The 17,372-nt window shown below is 37.5% G+C and overlaps 1 protein-coding gene and 1 pseudogene across 1 annotated transcript in view; both read left to right on the forward strand.

The window, feature by feature from the left end:
* LOC132365066 (eukaryotic translation initiation factor 4 gamma 2-like) overlaps window positions 1–6,335 on the forward strand; it is a 29,373-nt pseudogene extending 23,038 nt beyond the window's left edge.
* Window positions 1–17,372, forward strand: part of SLC9A9 (solute carrier family 9 member A9) — a 536,019-nt gene that overhangs the window by 302,273 nt on the left and 216,374 nt on the right. The window lies entirely within an intron of this gene.

A 17,372-nucleotide genomic window follows, 5' to 3' on the forward strand; every position in this document is an offset into this window, starting at 1 on the left:
TACTGTACTTCTTTGGGCTTTGGTTTCCTCATTTATTAAATGAGTCTATTCATTCTTCCTACCTCATAGAGGCATTAACCTCATTAGGATTATTTTATTTGTTTAGGCCAAAATCTTTGTGTCACCTCTGACTTCATCTTTGGCCTTCAGCAAATCATCTCACTTCTATTTTAAAAATATATTCAGAATATTCTCTCCTCTCACCAGCTGCATCACTGCCACTCTAGTCCAGGTTCACTGACATCTCCCACCTGGACTATTACAATGACCATCAGACTGGTCCTTCTGCTTCATCACTGGCTTCTATTTGCAGCACAGTAGCAAGAAGGATGGTGTTAAAGCATAATCAGAACCATGTCACTCTATTGCTCAAAACCCTCCAGTGCCTCTCATCTTCCCCAGTAAAAGCCGAAGTCCTTCACTAAGTCCTTCAAGTTCCTAGATCACCGTGTTCATGGTTCTCATTCTGATCTCTCGCATTCTGCTTCTCTGTTCCAACCACACTGGGTTCCTTGATATTCTTCAGAGCCTTTGTGTTGCTACTAGCTCTAATCGGGCTGTCCCTCTTCCAAATGTCTACCTGGCTTGCATCTTCACTTTTTTTTAAGGTCTTTACTTTGTCTCTACTTTAAGTCAGTAATAGTTTCATTGGACTCTATCTAAAATTTCAACATCCACCTTGATAATAATTTTTCAGCCTCCAGTGAGGGGAAACCAAAAGCCAAAAATAATCTGGAGCTATTGAAATTTCTGGGACAAAGTCAGTGAGAAGAAGGGGGTTGTTCAGCCAACACACTGAATAACCCCACTTTTTCCTACTTAGCTTCCTGTCTTGGCCACGTGGCACGTCAGATCATTTCTGACCTCTGCACTTTCCCTCTCAATATTTCTCCATCAGGTTTGCCCTCTCCTGGGGGGAGGTGGGGTCATTAACTCTAGCTTTCATTCTTGCAGGCAAGAGTATCAGGACTGCTGTCTAACAGCTGTGGCTCTCACCTCCCTGGCAGCAGAGTGAACTCCTTGGAGGGAGAAAAAAAGCCTTGACATTTTATATCTCCCTTCCTGCTTTATTTTTTTAACCTTAGTTCATATCACTAATATGCTATATATTTTAGTTGTTTATCTTGTTTAATGTCTCCTCTACAGAATTGAAGTTCCAAAAGGCAAGTGTTTTTGTCAGTTGTGTTCACTACTGCATTTCCAGCACCTAGAATAGTGGCTGGTACTAGTAAGTCCTCAATAACTTTTTGTTGTGTGAATGTATAAATGAATGAATGAATGAGTGAGTGCCTAGTTTGGGCAAGAGTGTGGAGCAACTGGAACATTTACACATTGCTGGGGGGAGGGTAAATTTGAGAAGCAATTTGACAGTACCAGTAAAGCAAAAGATCAATGTCCCTTCTGACCTAGCAGTTCCACTCCTAGTAGATACTCTCTGGTTAAGTGCTTCATACCTGCATCAGGAGACAGGTACAAGAATAGTCAAAGCTCCACCGTTTGTAAAAGCAAAGAACTGGAAACAACCCAAATGTTCATCAACAGTAGAATGGATAACTGCATTTCCATTGCTTATATCATATAGCTGGGAAAATGAATGAATCAGAACTATAGCAAAACAACACGATGAATCTCAAAAACAAAATATTGAGCAATATATTCAATGTGATTTCATTTATATAAATTTGAAAAACATAACAACAAAATAATATATTGTTTAGAGATGTTAAGATTTGCAGAAAAAGTATAAAGAACAAGGCCATAAGGTACACAAAATTTAGGATAGTGATTACCACAGAGACAGAAAGGAAGGGATGGGATCACAGAGGAGCAGAGCAGAGAGCAATTCTGAAGTATAAAGGCCATGTTCTTTTTCTTTAACAGTATGGGGAATGTGTAGGCATATGTTTTATTATCTATTTTTATATTTCATAGTTATAAATATTACATATTGTCTACTCAATATATAACAAGAATAATTTTAAACAAAAATCTAAAGAAAATGGTTAAAGAAAAAGATAGGCTATTCATTGAACAGCAATTCCAATTGGTCAATAAACATGAGAAGTTGCCCAAACTCCCTATTAATCAGGGCGACAAATAAAATGATAATAAGATAATATTCATGAGATTGACAAAATTTTTAAGAGTTGACCAGGCTAGGTGTTTTAAGGTTTTAGGGAACCAGATATTCCAATAAACTGCTCATGTAAAGGTAAAAAATATACTAATTTAGAGGGCAATTTTGTAGTATCTATTAAATTAGTCATGTATAAACCTACAACCAGCAAATTTTTTAAATGATACTATATTTTCCTTCAGCATATTTTCAAAATAATACTGTTTTTGAAAAACATGTACAAAAAATATATTTTAATGAGAATACCTTTCTAGATAAAAATGGACTACATGGGATGGATGTGGGAGGGACCAGGAGGAATAGTCAAAGGGGACTCTATCATCTGAAATGTTCTAGTTATTTCCAAGCATATTTATGTATTGTTTGTTTAATTGTATTTAATTTTACAAAAGAAATACAATTAAAGCTGCACATCAAAATTTGCAACTAATTAAATGTAGTATTGAAATGAAATTAGAGCATTTATATCCTTTAATGTTTATGTTAAAAACTACAAAGAATTTAAATTTAATGAGTAAAAGTATCAGTTTAAGAGTTAAGAAAAGGAACAAGCAGAACAAGTCCAAAGAACAAAATTAAGTAAAAAATAAAGGTAAAAGCAGTAAAAAGGAAAGAAAAGAAATAGCAAAACTACAATAGAGAGGATCAACAAAGCCAAAAAATTGTTTCTTTGAAAAAACCCAACAAAATAGACAATCTGGATAAGGCAAAAAAAAAAAAAACAACAAAAATTAACAATGTGAGAAAAGAAAAGGAGGACAATACCATAGGTGCTGTGGAGGTTAAAAAGATAAGAAGATGTCATGCACAATTGATGCAAATAAATCTAAGAACTTAGGTGAAAAAGACAGTTTCCTAGAACCATATAACTTACCAAAACTGTTTGAAGGGGCTCCCCGTTTTTTGTTTTCCGTTCCCCTCCCCCTCCCTTCCCTGTCCCGGATGACCGGATCCTGAGGAGACAGCTGCAGTGGCAGCTGCTGAGTTCTCTGTGAAGGTTTTTCATTTCTCCCATCCCCTTCTCTCCCCACCCCATCCGTTAATATTATTCTTTTGAAGATTCTTCATTGTCAAGCTGCCAAAGTGGAGAGTGTGATGGTAGAAGTGGGTGCTTCTCATTTCAGTGCTTCTTCGGGCGGAGGAGGAAGTAAGGGTGCACCTCAGCACTACCCCAAGACTGCTGGCAACAGTGAGTTCCTGGGGAAAACCCCAAGGCAAAACACTCAGAAATGGATTCCTGCATCAAGCACTAGACGAGATGACAACTCCGCAGCAAACAACTCCGCAAATGAAAAAGAACGACATGGGCTTCCCTGGTGGAGCAGTGGTTGAGAATCTGCCTGCCAATGCAGGGGACACGGGTTCGAGCACTGGTCTGGGAAGATCCCACATGCCGCGGAGCAACTAGGCCCATGAGCCACAACTACTGAGCCTGCGCGTCTGGAGCCTGTGCTCCACAACAAGAGAGGCCGCGATAATGAGAGGCCCACTCACTGCGATGAAGAGTGGCCCCCACTTGCCGCAACTAGAGAAAGCCCTCGCACAGAAACGAAGACCCAACACAGCCATAAATAAATAAATAAACCCAAAGTTTAAAAAAAAAAAAAATTAAAAAAAAAAAAGAACGACATACAATCTTCAGGAAAGTAAGAGGCATACTAAATAAGCTTACTCCTGAGAAGTTTGACAAGCTATGCCTTGAGTTCCTCAATGTGGGTGTAGAGTCTAAACTCATCCTTAAAGGGGTCATACTGCTGATTGTGGACAAAGCCCTAGAAGAGCCAAAATATAGCTCACTGTATGCTCAGCTATGTCTGCGATTGGCAGAAGATGCACCAAACTTTGATGGTCCAGCAGCAGAGGGTCAACCAGGACAGAAGCAAAGCACAACATTCAGACACCTCCTAATTTCCAAATTACAAGATGAATTTGAAAACCGAACCAGAAATGTTGATGTCTGTGATAAGCATGAAAATCCCCTCCTCCCTGAGGAGGAGGAACAGAGAGCCATTGCTAAGATCAAGATGTTGGGGAACATCAAATTCATTGGAGAACTTGGAAAGCTTGATCTTATTCATGAATCTATCCTTCATAAGTGCATCAAAACATTTTTGGAAAAAAAGAAGAGAGTCCAACTCAAAGATATGGGAGAGGATTTAGAGTGCCTCTGTCAGATAATGAGGACAGTGGGACCTAGGTTAGACCATGAACAAGCCAAGTCCTTAGTGGATCAGTACTTTGCCCGAATGTGCTCCTTGATGTTAAGTAAGGACTTGCCGCTGCAGGATACTGGAGAGTTGAGAGAACACCACTGAGTTCCTTGCAAGGCTTTTCTTGACAATGGACCAAAGACGATCAATCAAATCCGTCAAGATGCATTAAAAGATCTAGGAGTGTTTATTCCTGCTCCTATGGCTCAAGGGATTAGAAGTGACTTCTTTCTGGAGGGACCATTCATGCCACCCAGGATGAAAATGGATAGGGACGCACTTGGAGGACTTGCTGACATGTTTGGACAAATGCCAGGTAGCGGAGTTGGTACTGGTCCAGGAGTTATCCAGGATAGATTTTCACCCACCCTGGGGCGTCATCGTTCAAATCAACTCTTCAGTGGCCATGGGGGACACATCATGCCTCCCACACAATCGTAGTTTGGGGAGATGGAAGGCAAGTTTATGAAAACCAGGGGCTAAGCCAGCTCTACCATAATGAGAGTCAGGGACTCTTATCCCAGCTGCAAGGACAGTCGAAGGATATGCCACCTCGGTTTTCTAAGGACAGCTTAATGCAAATGAGATTAGCCTGAGACCTGCTCAGTCTTTCCTAATGAATAAAAATCAAGTGCCAGATAACTATGATTTCTCCTAGTGCACAACCACCACTCACTCAAACACCACCTCTGGGACGGACACCTCAGCTTGGTCTCAAAACTAATCCACCACTTATTCAGGAAAAGCCTGCCAAGACCAGTAAAAAGCCACCACCATCAAAGGAAGAGCTGCTTAAATTAACCAAAACTGTCGTAACCAAATATTTGAATAGTGGAAATGGAAACGAAGCTGTCAATGGTGTAAGAGAGATGAGGGCTTCTAAACGTTTTCTCCCCGAGATGTTAAGCAAAGTAATCATCCTGCCACTAGACAGAAGTGATGAAGATAAAGAAAAAGCAAGTTCTTTGATCAGTTTACTCAAACAGGAAGGGACAGCCACAAGTGACAACTTCATGCAGGCTTTCCTGAATGTATTGGACCAATGCCCCAAACTGGAGGTTGACATCCCCTTGGTGAAATCATATTTAGCACAGTTTGCAGCTCGTGCTATCATTTTGGAGCTGCAGCATTTCAGAACTAGCTCAACCACTGGAAAGTGGCACCCATTTTCCTCTCTTCTTACTTTGTCTTCAGCAATTAGCTAAATTACAAGCTCAAGAATGGTTAACAGAGCTCTTCCAACAAAGCAAGGTCAATATGCAGAAAATGCTCCCAGAAATTGACCAGAATAAGGACCGCGTATTGGAGATCTTGGAAGGAAAGGGACTGAGTTTCTTATTCCCACTCCTCAAATTGGAGAAGGAACTGTTAAAGCAAATAAAGTTGGATCCATCTCCTCAAACCATATATAAGTGGATTAAAGATAACATCTCTCCCAAACTTCATGTAGATAAAGGATTTGTGAACATCTTAATGACTAGCTTCTTACAGTACGTTTCTAGTGAAGTAAACCAACCCAGTGATGAAACAGATTCTTCCTCTGCTCCTTCCAAAGAACAGTTAGAGCAGGAAAAACAACTGCTTCTTTCCTTCAAGCCAGTAATGCAGCAATTCCTTCATGATCATGCTGATCTACAAGTCAGTGCCCTCTATGCTCTTCAGGTGCACTGCTACAATAGCAACTTCCTGAAAGGCATGTTACTTCACATTTTGTTCACTTCTATGACATGGAGATTATTGAAGAAGCAGCTTTCTTGGCTTGGAAAGAAGATATAACCCAAGAGTTTTCAGGGAAAGGCAAGCCTTTGTTCCAGGTGAATCAGTGGCTAACCTGGCTAGAAACTGCTGAAGAAGAAGAATCAGAGGAAGAAGCTGACTAAAAAAACCAGCCAAAGCCTTAAATTGTGCAAAACATACTGGTGCTATGATGTAACTGCATTTGACCTAACCACTACGAAAATTCATTCCGCTGTAGCATTTTCACAATATTTAAAGCAGAAGCACGTCTGTTAGGATTTCTTTCTGCATAAGGTTTTTTTGTTGTGTAATGTCTTAATCATAGTCTACCATCAAATATTTTAGGAGTATCTTTAATGTTTAGATAGTATATTAGCAGCATGCAATAATTACATTAAGTTAAGCAGAGGCAGTCTATTGCAAGGACCTTCTTTGCTGCCAGTTATCATAGGCTGTTTTCCTTTTTGTTTTTTTTTTTGGCTGTGTTGGGTCTTCGTTTCTGTGCGAGGGCTTTCTCTAGTTGTGGCGAGCTGTGGCCACTCTTCATTGCGGTGCGCGGGCCTCTCACTGTCGCGGCCTCTCTTGTTGCGGAGCACAGGCTCCAGACGTGCAGGCTCAGTAGTTGTGGCTCACGGGCCTAGTTGCTCCGCGGCACGTGGGATCTTCCCAGACCAGGGCTCGAACCCATATCCCCTGAATTGGCAGGCAGATTCTCAACCACTGCGCCACCAGGGAAGCCCAATAGGCTGTTTTAAGTTAGAAAACTGAATAGCAACACTGAATACTGTAGAAATGCACTTTGCTCAGTAATACTTGAGTTGTTGCAATATTTGATTATCCATTTGGTTGTTACAGAAAAATTCTTAACTGTAATTGATGGTTGCTGCCGTAATAGTGTATTGCCTGTATTTCTACCTCTAGTAATGGGCTTTATGTGCTAGATTTTAATATCCTTGAGCCTGGGCAAGTGCACAAGTCTTTTTAAAAGAAACGTGGTTTACTTGCACAAAACTGATCAGTTTTGAGAGATCGTAAATGCCCTTGAAGTGGTCTTTGTGGGTGTGAAACAAATGGTGAGAATTTGAATTGGTCCCTCTTATTATAGTATTGAAATTAAGTCTACTTAATTTATCAAGTCATGTTCATGCCCTGATCTTATATACTTGTATCTATCAATAAACATTGTGATACTCAAAAAAAAAAAAACTGTCTGAAGGGGAAAAAGAATTAAGTAGACCTATAATCATTAAAGAAATTGAATCAGTTGCTAAAAATCCATTCACCAAAAAAAACCAAGGCCCAGATTGTTCCATAGGTGAGTTCTATCTAACTTTCAAGAAACAGATCATTCAATTTTATACTTACCTTTTAAGAAAAAAGATAAAGGAGGAATGCTTCCCAAGTCATTTAATGACACTATTATAATACTCCTGAAATAAAAACCAGTCAATGGCAGTAATAAAAATGAAACATGTATGCCAATCTCACTTATGAACATAGATACAAAGATTGTGAAAACAATATCAGCAATCTAAATTCATCAATGTAGAACAAAAGTACATTATGACTGAGCTGGGTTTGTCCCAGGAATGTAAGTATGCTCTAATATTAAAATATTGTAAGTATAATTTACCACATAAACAAATGAAAAGAAAATATCTCAGTAGATTTAGAAAAAGCATTGAATATGAAAGATTAAACAAATATTTATTTTAAAAATTCCTGGCAAAATATAGAAGGGAAGAATTTCCTTTATCTGATAAAATGTATCTGGTAAAAAGCCATAGGAAACATCATACATGGCAGTGAACCTTCAGAAGTGTAATCCCTTTTAAATTGTTTAAGTATTCTTCTTTTGATGTATGTTTTGGTTGTCTTCCATATCTTTTTATTTTAAGCAATGAACATCTTGATGTAATCTATGTATACTTGTCACATTATTTACTTAGGAAAAATTCCAAGAAGTAGAATTGTTCAGATCAAGGTTTTACATCTTATAAATTTTATTATATTTTCTTAAATTTCCATGAAGGAAGATTGTGCAAACTTACAGTGACACAGGCAATTCCTTAGAGTTCCCTTTTTATTCACTTTGTTTATTCAATAGATATTTATTGAGCATTATGATATGCTAAGCTCTCTGCTGGGAGTTGGTGTTCAGTGACAAACACAACAAATGTGCTAGGTGCCCTTCTGAAACTTACAGATTAGTTTTGGGGTCATCTGTATATCTTCTTTAAGAAATTGCTTGTTTGTGACTTACCCATTTTCCTGAATTTTCGGTTTGATTTTCCAGAAGTCAAGATTCTAGGATATTTGGCGTCTGAAGTATAAGGGGTACAAGGAATGAAATCTCTTAGGGTAGAGTAACTTTGTTTTCCAAACCAAAAATAGAATAGAGGATAGAAAAGCACAATAGTACTTAGATGGGGACAAAAGAGCAAAGTGTATGAAAATAGGTCGGTCCCCAAAAGTCTGAAATATATGATTTCCTCACCCATGGAAAGGGAGGAAGTGCCACACACAGAGAGGCCAAGGGCATAGGCCATAGACTACCTCATATCCCCAGTTTTGCCTTGAGCAGGCTTTTCAGTAGTTTGACTCAAATTAAGCTCAGAAACCCCTATGGAGGAGAACACTTCAATACCATTTATCATTCTCAATCAGTAACTTTAACTTTAAAAATAATACAAAATTCAGTGATCACAAGATAGCAAACTAGCTTCAGCTGCTGGCTCCTTCTTCCCAAATGAAACCTGGAGAAACTACATAATTGAGAGAAAACATGGAACCAAGCAAGTAATAAAAACTATAAGAATACCTGGAGAGGCCAGAGGCCAGAGGCCAGAGGTGGTCGAAGTGGTATGAAGGATGGCCACACCTGCACAGCAGCGAAAGCAGGAACCCGAAGAGAGAATCAGTTAGAGATTTTAACTTCTGCATTTGCCTCTTGCCCTTATTGTTTTGGGGTGATCTTCGCCCACCTCATTGCAATAGCCTAGAGCATCCATTGTGGTAGCCCTGGAAGTAGCATCTGGGCAGTGAAGAAGTTGATAAAAGTGAAGGATGACCAGTTGCCCTGCCTTTGAGCATCCTCTGTCCTCCATCTCCTGTGCCTCCAAACCCCCAGGATGATGGAAAATGACCTAGAGAGACTGCCTCTTCCCAGTGTTGCTATGTTCTAAGGGTTTAAGGGTGAATCCCTGACAGAGGAATTGCCAGAGGAGTGAAACCAATTCATTTTTGGGCGGTGATCAAAAGTTTGATGGTGCTGAGGGCTTTCTCCACCCTGGAGCTCATCCCTGCTCATCTCCTAAAAATCACTGAAGGAACACTCTAGTGTGTGTCCCTCATAACATTTCCTCATAACATTGGCAGACAGGATTGACCCCAGGAAAATATGGGGTCACAGGCCAAAATAACAAAATGCCCAATAAGCACAACCACTTAAAACAGAGACCAAAATCTGGACATAGACCACAAGAAGCAAAACTATTGGAAAAGGCAAGCCAACAGTTTAAAATACACATAATTAGTATCCTTAAAGAGATAAAGAAGAATATTAGTAATTTGGAACAGGTACAAGATGTTGTAAAAAATAATCAAATGGAAATATTAAATACAAAAAAAGTGTTAAAAGAGAGAAAAACAGGCACCACTTTTATCTAAAACAAAATTAGCATCAGTCAATTAATGGAAAAGTCAGTTAAAGCAAGGAATCCTTTTAAAATGATACAAATACCTCCAACATTTAATCGTCACTTACATAAATGCATATTCATTTGCCAATTTTTGATAAAGATTCAATGCTTTTTCTTTGAATCTTAGGGTTCTCGGATGCCTTTCTTGCACAAAGCACACCCAAAATATATCTACCAGAACTTCCAGTTTCTATTTCTGTGTCTTTAGTTCAGAGCCAAGAATTAAAGACAACGGCAAAGCATATACGTTAAGAATTTTTCTGTATTTAAACGTTTTATAGTTGTCCTGCTCACCACTAATTTAGTAGCATTTTCTATGCAACTAAATTTTACCAAGTCTTTTCTACATATTTAACTTAGTTTTGAAAAGCATCAACTCTTTCTTTCATAGTCACACTTAATCTACGTAGTTAAATTAACAATTACAAATACCAATTTAAAGCAAAGATAAACAGACTTTGGAACAAGTGGAACTGACTCTCATTAAGCCTAAAAATTTATGTGGTAAGAAGGAATGGAGGGTTAAACTAGAGAGTAGAGACTGATTAAGATCTTCTAGGGCATATCTACAGCTGAGTCTTTCCCTCGATATTTGAATATGATTTGTTTTGCATACAAACTCATTCTGAATATCATCAAAAATACACATGTAGCCCAAGAGAACTTTCTGAGGGATCTTTGTGTGGTAACTCTGAAGTACCCAAAGAGTTTGGAACAAAAATAAAATTAGCTCCAAACCACCAAAGTAAGTCAAAGCTAAAACTCTCATTCAGAATCGATTGATGCATGCCTGGTTTTTATGTGAAAATAAAATTGCCTTCCTTAGAAACAAAGGGAAATACATTCACGTACTGTAATCATTCATAATTTTTGACATTTTACTTATATTGTCAAGGGTGTGCAGTAGCTTCAATACAAAGAGGCTTCAGGGAGGGGGCTTTATAAATCTTGCTGAAAAAGAAGCTCAACAAAGTTAATCGGTGTAAAATAAGAGTTTTCTGGAGTTCAATACAAGCACTGACAATCTACATTCACTACATTTTAACTCTCCATTACAAAGCAACAAGTCAAGCAAACTTAATTTTCATCAGCTATTGATTTAGTGATATTCGTGCCTTCATAAAAATCATTTGGCAGCTGGGGCTTCCCTGGTGGCGCAGTGGTTGAGAATCTGCCTGCTAATGCAGGGGACACGGGTTCGAGCCCTGGTCTGGGAAGATCCCACATGCCGCGGAGCAGCTGGGCCCGTGAGCCACAACTACTGAGCCTGCGCATCTGGAGCCTGTGCCCCGCAACGGGAGGGGCCGCGATAGTGAAAGGCCCGCGCACCGCGATGAAGAGTGGCCCCCGCTTGCCGCAACTGGAGAAAGCCCTCGCACGAACCGAAGACCCAACACAGCCAAAAATAAATAAATAAAGTAGCTATTAAAAAAAAAAAAATTAAAAAAAAAAAAAAAGAAACTGCCGTGGGCCCAAACACCCCACTTTAAAAAAAAAAAAAAAAAAAATCATTTGGCAGCTGTTTTCTAATTACATGGCATTATTCAGTTGTCATATATTTTTGTCTCATTTTCATTGATTTCTCTGATTTATAAAGACTCTTTCACATGTTCCAGTTTCTTATCATGTTTAGCACAATGTTCTACTCTAAGCTTCAAACCTTCTATTGAATGCCTTTCCATAATCCAATCCACCATAGTTCAGAAATTGAATTCAAAATCTTCTTCATAATTAAAATGCTTTTTAACCCTTCATTGTGATTTTTTTCTTTGTCAGTCAAATCAATGAACTCTTTAACCATCTGGAAAACAAAAAATTAAGAGTTTGAATATTACTATTTACATATAATATAAAGTTGTGTTATATACTTGTATCAGACTTAAAATCAGATTGAAATACATAAGAAAAAATATATACCTCTTTACATTCTAAATTGTGAAAAACCTACCTCCATGTATTGTACAAGAGATGACCTCAAAGCAAAAGGAAAAGTTGAACAAAGAGTTTGGTCAGGTTAGATAGCAAATCAGTTGAACTAGTCTTCAAATTACTTTCCCTCAAAAATAGGAGGTGGGGTAAGGGTGGTAAAATAGTTTTTTCTGAGAAGTTCTGGTTACTGTCGTACCATTACAGTAAATTATTCAAAATTATCTAATTCAGAAAGTTTATCAAAGGAATTCAAATATGATAGATGCACTAACATAAATGACAGTGTTTATTAGGTGTAACATAACATGAAGCAAAGAATCCCTGGAAATTTTCAAGCTAGCTTTACAACTAAGTGTTATTCCAAACATATGCTTCAACTTCTCAATCTGAAATACTGAGGCAAAGCCTTTCTCAGTGAATACTGGTTTGGCTCTAGTGTTTTGCATTTGTCCTGATATTCTATGCATTACATTGTAAAATAGCTGATCATAAAACAACACTGAGTAATGTCCTTAATACTAGGCATTTTAGTTTGTAACACTTTCATCAAGGAAATGGGATGGCAGGAAGAAGTCAAACACAGCTCACAGTGTTTGGGGCTCAATATACTGTATGTTGCCAGTGGCAAATCTTCATGTAGAAAGAGCACAATATTCTCATGGTGGATTGAACAATATATCCTCAACCATGTTGTGGGTGGTCGTCACTCAGATCAGTGGCAAGGGCTGGGGTATTGGTATTCAACTCAGAGACCCAAAGAAATGACATCATTAGAAATCTTCCTTTTTGTGTACATTCTTCACACTCCCGCTCAAGAAAGAATTGAGCATAGGCTAATTATAAAGATAAAAAGACACACAAGATGAATAAGAAAAGAGATTAAGAATAGCTAAATGAAAAAGTAGAAGAAATGGGATATTGACCTTTAAAATTTTTGATAATGTGTGAATTTTTTTATACCAATGCCTAACAATATCGATGTTTCTCTTGGTTTTTTCATTAAAAGATGTTTTTAAAGCATGGATTTAATTTCTTCAAAGAACATATATTGTTTCAACTAGCTAATTTATTTGTTGGCCAAACCACCGAGAAATTATGTTATGCCGTCTCCTTTTTTTTTTTTTTTTTTTTTCCTAAAGGCCAGTACTATTAGATTTGCTGAGAAGATCCTTCTGGAGAACACTTATTTGAACATAATTCTGGTGACTCTAACCCCCCAAGCCTTTGCAGGTATTCTAGACTAGAGGCTCCACATGCCAACCACAAACTCCTAGCAAAATGTTTACTTTCAAGACTAACAAGACTGTAGGATGAAAAGTGGCATTTGCTGCCTACACTGTAAAATTGCCTAAACTGCAACTCTTCTGATAGAAATCCCCTTTCTGCTGTTAGAGCAAAGCAGTATGGAATAAAATGATACCCTACTTGACTTATTTTTTTGTATGAGCTAAAGAAGTAGAAGTAGGAGAAGTAGTTGAAAGTGATAGAGAACCAAATTTCAGCTCAACATAAGGAAAGATTTTCTTACAGTTATAGATGTCTAAAATTGCCATTTGCTTCCTTGGTAAGTGGTGAGGTTTCTGCCTTTGGCTGTGCTCAGTTGTAAGCTGGAGAGCCCGTTAACAAGAGTGTTGGAGCAATCAAGCATTGGCTAGATGTCTGGACTACATAGCAATCAAGCATTGGCTAGATGTCTGGACTACATACATCACAAGGTGACTCTACCTTTGAAATTTGTGTTCCTATATTGTGGTGTGCCTGTGTGTGTGCATGTGTGTGTGTGTGTGTTTAAATTCATCAAAATAGATCTAAGGCCAGTCTTATTTGGGGAACCAATATTCCTGATCAATATCATGATAATAAGAACTTTGAAGTTGCAGACTTGAGAAGTTATTCTTAACCTAATAGTGTATTAACTTAAATGCAACCTTACAAAACTCTACACTTTTACCTTAATAGCCCCCAAAAGAGGAAGAATCAAAACTGGGAAACCTCCAGAAATAAGAACACTATTATCAGTGTTTACTGGCTAAAGTAATTTAGCAAATTCATAGAAAATAACCTTCCCCTTAAGTTATAAGCTCAAGGATTTCAAGAAAATCTGGCTTTAGTATTTATTCAGTTTAATGAAGCTCAATTCCTTGTAGCTGTAACTACCTTTATTTCCTATATTAGCTTTACTTACTTAATGATGCCTATTCATCTTCTTAAAATGTGTTCTGTTGTGTTTTTATAGGCTGTGCTTTTGAAATTCTCATGTTTTTAAAAAGTCAAATTAAGTTTAAAAGAAAACAATGAAAAATGCAGGGGACAGGAGAGAGCTGGGTAGCAGCCAGGAGTGCATAAGGAACCCAAGAATTCTCAAACAAAGAAATATTGGGTTGGCCAAAAGTTTCATTTGTTTTTTTTTTCTGTAAGATGGCTCTAGTAGCACTTAGCTGTCTTTAACTTCATTCGAAACAATTTTGTTAGATTGTATGTGACAGCTGTCATATCAGCATGCATTTTAAAAAGACATCAAAATTGGTGAATTTTTGTGTAGCCATTTTAATATTGAAGATGGAAGAAAAATAGCAACATTTTCAGCATATTATGCTTTCTTATTTCAAGAAAGGTAAAAACGCAACTGAGATGCAAAAAGAGATTTGTGCAGTGTATGGAGAAGGTGCTGTGACTGATTGAACGTGTCAAAAGTGGTTTGCGAAGTTTCGCACTGGAGATTTCTCGCTGGACGATGCTCCGCGGTCGGGTAGACCAGTTGACGTTGATAGCGATCAAATCGAGACATTACCTGAGAGCAATCAATGTTCTACCACGCGGGAGATAGCCGACATGCTCAAAATACCCAAATCAAGCATTGAAAATCATTTGCACCAGCTTGGTTAGCTCAGTAAAAGAGCTCTCTGAGCCTCTTTTACTTCAGGGCCTGTATAGTCCTAACCTTGAAGAATCTGATCTTGGATTTGGAGCCCATCTCCTGCAAATGGGGCAGAGACATTGCATGAAGTTTGTCTTATTTTAGGCCATAGATAGATAAATAGATAGATAGAGATATAAAGATATATATATGTATCGTAATATATATATATAAAACCGTATACAATCATTATATAAGGCACAGTGAAAAGTCCAGAATTTCTCTAAGGGGAAAGGGGTGAATGGGAAGGAGATTTGTCTTGAAGTTACAAATGCATGGCAAGACCTTTGTTTTTACTTTTTGTATTTTGAGAGGAGGGAAAGGGTTGGAAGAATTGACTTTGGTGAGCGGATGGTAGTAGACATTGCGTGGGGATAAGTATCCCCTACCTCAAGTCACCACCTGCATCCACTAGTTGGGTACAAGGAAATTTACCTTTCGGGTTTCTTTACTTGAAAAACAATGTGGTCAGAGTCACAGATATCTTCCCTACCAACCAAGAGTTGCTCTGATGAGCAAACAGGATGTATATATGAATGAAACTGTACTTTGCAGACTGTAATGTGTTACAAATATTCACCAATACTATTATTACAAACTTCTTGCTGTCCCTGAACCTGAATCTTGTCTAATGGAGAAGCAGCCTAGTCTGGCAGAAGTGGCATGGGCCTTGGACAAAACTCAGGACAACTCAGTTCTTCCCTTTATTGTGCTTTACGTGGGCAAATGCATTACTATGGTTGAGTGCAATTTCCCCAACTGTAAAATAGAAATAATATCAATTTATGAGTTTTCTTTTCATAATGACATGAATTGCTAAAAATGTTTAAAGCAAGCAAAAGCCTTTAACTCATTCCCTAGCACAAGTTAAGTCCTAAAAAAATGAGTCCCATTAGCATTATTACTATTTTAGAAGTAGTAATACTGATATTATTACAATGTCCTAAATCTAGAAGAGGATCTCAAAGGATTGCACTTGTACTTATTTGTAACTATAGATCTTCGGCTTCCTAATGAGAGGCTTTACTCTCGGAACCATGACCTTGACTGGCAACAAAGCTTTCAGATCCCTTATGTCCTGGTGGTAAAGGTCACAGGTCTTCAGCACAATTCAAGTCCTATGCTACCTGTAGAGCCCACAGGAATTATTGGGTTCACCTTGAACAGATTTCCTCAGGACTTGGGACTGAGCAAATATTAGAATCCCAGGAGCAAAAGTTTATAATTTTAATAGAATATATTGTAATGTTTGTTTGCAAATCCCCCAATATAGGAATAAAAATTGTTTACTTGTATTCCAGTTTGTTCAGAGTAGTTATAATATACCCAATAATGTATAAAAAAATGAAATCTGAGATATTCTCTAAAGAAGGCTCCCCGTTAGCAATAAGGGCAAATTTTATTAACAAACAAACAAAAAATTAATCCCAGGGCAAAATTATGGGGAAAATAAAAGAATATATTTAGTTCTTTCTTTCCTTTCACTTTTATTATAGTTTTGTAGGTTCTTTAACATCCCAATTAAAATGAATTTCAGTGCATTACTTGGCCAAGTAAATGAAAGTCAATATGTTGAAACAAACTTTAAGTCAAATAAAAGCCATATTGAGGAGTTCATGTGAATTTAATTAGTATTAGTTAAGCAGGGTATAGTGAACTATAATATTTCTGTATATGAACCACAGTAATATGGTTGTTTCATTCTTTTACTAATAGGAGAAAAAGTCAATCAGAATTAGTAATAAACATATTTTATAAAACAGATGATATGACTTTTTCTTACTTTCTAGTAAGTACAGTAAGTAACACCAACTGAAAAACATAGTATCAAATAAGTCTTTACGGAACATGGTTTGCTGACCAGATTAAGTTGTTTAACATGTAAGTTGTTACCATGAACTTTCAGAGTTTTTAAACACAGATTGTCCTCTTATGCAGTTTAAATATTTCCCTAGTCTTGCTTGCCCTATTAAACGTGCTTTTTTGTCCTGAAGAAAAGCTTTGCTAAGCAAATATTACTTTTAACCTGGGTCCCCTCCTCAGGCTCACAAACTGTGAATCAAGGGAAATAAAACAAATGTTGCTTACTGTACTGGATAAATAAAATGTTGACTCAAGTTATTTTTCATTGACCCTGAGTGGGAAGGAAGTAGATTTGAGGTTATTCGTATTAAATACTGAATTAACTAGTTTGACATTTATTATTATTATTATTATTATTATTGGTTTGGGGGTGGAGTTTGTTCTTTTTTCTTTTTTCTAAAATTGACCAGTAAATCTATTCCCTCAGTAATTGACTACTCTGGGCCAGACTCAGGCAATGAAGGTTTAAAGGTCAAATTGGTTGCTTCTGTCAGCTTGGCCTTAGTGTACATTCTCTTTCTGAAACATGTCTTCAGGAGATTTTTGCATGTGAAACACAAAGTTGAATTTGCCCACACATTTTCATTAAGTGCCCTGAGAAGGAAGTTATTATGAAGCCTATTCATTCAGAGGATTGTTGTTACATGATATAAATAGACAGAGGAGTGCTAATCAGTGCTGCTGCCTTGCTATGAAGGGAATCTTTTTAAAAATGCTAACAACCATCTAAAATTTAAAATAAGTGAGTCTATTAGAGTGTCAAAGGTTTTTTAAAATGGATAAAAATTAATTTTGGCAAGAGTGTGAGGAAAGGGCAGCCTCCACACCACTATTAGAGATGTAAATTGGTATAATCTTTCTGAAGGGCAGACTGGTAG

Source organism: Balaenoptera ricei, chromosome 4 (assembly GCF_028023285.1).
Source record: "Balaenoptera ricei isolate mBalRic1 chromosome 4, mBalRic1.hap2, whole genome shotgun sequence".
In the NCBI taxonomy this organism is placed as follows: domain Eukaryota; kingdom Metazoa; phylum Chordata; class Mammalia; order Artiodactyla; family Balaenopteridae; genus Balaenoptera; species Balaenoptera ricei.